This window comes from Bison bison, unplaced genomic scaffold, assembly GCF_000754665.1.
Source record: "Bison bison bison isolate TAMUID 2011002044 unplaced genomic scaffold, Bison_UMD1.0 scf7180017864379, whole genome shotgun sequence".
Classification (NCBI taxonomy): Eukaryota; Metazoa; Chordata; class Mammalia; order Artiodactyla; family Bovidae; genus Bison; species Bison bison.
In genome coordinates, this window is record NW_011494951.1 from 3,338,576 (window position 1) to 3,341,268 (window position 2,693).

The following is a 2,693-nucleotide window of genomic DNA, read 5'->3' on the forward strand; positions in this document are numbered from 1 at the left end:
GCTTTATACTGGGGGAGGGGCACGTGACGCCCGGGGAGGAGGGGGCACAGAAACCCCGAGGTTCTGCCCTGGGGGCAGTCTTAGTGCTTCCCTTCCCCAAACCCGCGGCCAGGAAAATCTGAGCGGCCGGGCTGACGCCCTCCTGACTGTGACTGTAGGGGCTTCTGGGGAGGCCGCCGGGCGCGGAAGGAGGCCAGCAGAAGGCCTGCGGTTAGGGAAGCTGGCCAGCAAACTGGGGGGGACCCATTCCTAGTGGAGGGGGTGCTCTGTGATGGCAAGAGAACTGAGCTCCCCGGTGTGTCGCTGGTGTCGGAGTGGTGGTCAGGGTTACCGGATTTAGGGCCAACTCAGGGGTGACACAGGTCAGTGTAGGGTCAAACAATATAGGTCGGTCCAGGGTGGGGAGCCTGGAGCCACACATGCCCCTAGCGGGGCATTCCAGCTCAGCTGAGTGCTCTCTTCAGCTCCCCCCTTAGCAGGCTCTGCGCCAGGGCAAGTCTACTGTCGGGGCGCCGGGCACTGGAAAAGACAACCGGGTCTTGGAGGGAGTGCCTGGCACCTGCCCGTGCCCCGCTCCCACTTCCCACTGGGCTCTTGGTGTTGCTCCTCCCGTCCTCCCCCGCCCTCCTCCCTCTACCTCCCCCTACCCCCACCGCGTTGTCCCCAGAACACAAAGCTGCTTCTGTCCAGAGCATCGGTGTCGATAATCCGGGGTGGGGGCACATTCCAGGGACCAGCCCCGACCGGCCCGGAGGATTAGCACTCCGGACCCCCACTTGGGCATTAATCACCACCGCCGTCCGCCCCCCAAGTGGACTCACATTCCACCGCTCTCCTGACGAGGGGCTGGCGGGAGTGGGGAGCTCAGGGAGGAGGAGAAAGTGGACCCTGGAGTGCAGGTCAGCGCCGTGCCCCTACACCCAGCACAGAGCTCCCCACCTGGGCCAGCCAGCACCCCCTCTCCCACTCCCGCCAGGAGTTAGTTAGGTCGCACTCTCCAGGGCTCGTCTTTCCCATCACCACCCAGCTGCTCCTTCTCCGGCCTGACCCCTTGTCCCGACCTGACCCGCCACCCCTTGGGGGGCAGAGGCTGAGGCTCGGGGCAACTCTTAGGCAGGGGCGCCCTGGACGGGCCTTAAGGCTAGAGTAGGGGGTGGCACGGGAAGGGTGTCGTCTGGAGTACTGCCCGGGTTCGGGAGGGCCGGCGGCGCCTGCCAGAGAGTACCAGCTCCCGGTGGCAGGGGGCGCGGCACCCTCGCTTTAGGGAACTCGAAGAAGCGGACTCTAGACCCCTCTTCCGACCCGCAATCACTCCGCTTGCCTCCCCATCCTTCTCCCCCAAAAGCTCGCGTCTCCGCGCCCCAGTCTCCGCCCTTTCCTGCACTTCCACTCCCTCCCCGCTCCGAGTGCCGAGTTCCCCCCTTTCCTTCCCCCTCCCTTCCTCTCTCCGCAGCCCCAGCCCTCCCCCGGCGCCACCTCCCAGCTTACCCGCTTCCTCTGGACCTGGCGCTCCAGGGGTCTCGGGGGTCTCTCTCCCCGCCGGCTCTGGAGCCCTCGCACGCTCCCGACGGCTTCCCCGGGCCCACCTCGGGGCGCGCCCCCGCCGCTCCCAACTTCTCCCAACTCAACTTTCCCCCGCGTCGCGGGCAGGCCAGCCCCCTACGTGCGCGCGCCCCGGCGCACCGTGCGCGTTCCCGGCGCGGCGAGCCTGGAGGCGGGGTGTGGGGCCGAGACCCAGGGGGCGGAGGCGCGCGGCCAAGCACTGCGCGGCGCCGGGATCCCAGAGCCAAGGAGGCCGCCCCTGGCTTGACCCTCCGCGCGGCGGGAGGCGGGCGCCCAGCGCTTCCCCGCAACGAGCTCGGGTGCCTGGAGACGCCGTCTCCTAGCTTCATTTGGCCCTTCTGGGCGGAAAGGAAGCCCGCCTCATCCTAGGACTCCCAGGCAGGGGAAAAAAAAAAAGAGGCACCAAGCTATTAGGCAATTCGGAGGAAATTGAAATATCAATGCATCGGGGGTCAAGAGTCTCTCAGCGCCCGCAGGCAGCCCCAGCCTTCCACCCTTTGTAGTCCCCAGTGCCTCCAAGAAAGCCCCTATCTTTGCCAGGAGGACGGGGGTGGGGTCGAAGAGCGGTGATGGCGGCGCGGGTTGGATACCCCTTGCTCTGTGCTAAGTCTTTCCGAACCGGGGGACTTCTGCCTCGGAGAGATTCCCTGCCGTGACCTCCTTTCTCGAACCCTATTCATAGTCATCACCTGTCATTTAAAGATCTATTTCTTGTTTTCTTAAATTATAAATTCTTCCAGATAAGCGAATCTATGTTTCGCTTCTGAGAGTCTGCCACCAAGGGAAGGACAGCATTGTGTACGCAGAAAACGTTCAGACATAAACGAGTTAATTAACAAACTGTTTAAGCCCCTACGTCGGTTCCGGCGGCGCCGAGGAGTGCTGTTTGAGGGCAGTTTTCATCCAGTTCACAGCCCTCAAGAATGCAATCATGAGACAATTAGAGAGAAGCCACAAGATAAATCTATAATCAACTCCTTAAGGGATGAGGTCAAGGCCGCTTCAAGTGTAGCTTCTGTCTGTCCTTCTGTCTGTTGAGGGCGGTAACCAACCTGCCAGCTCTAGGGCCACACCCTGGCCGACTCCAGTGGGCCGGGGCTCTGTAAGGTGGTGGGGGTGGGGTGGGAGAG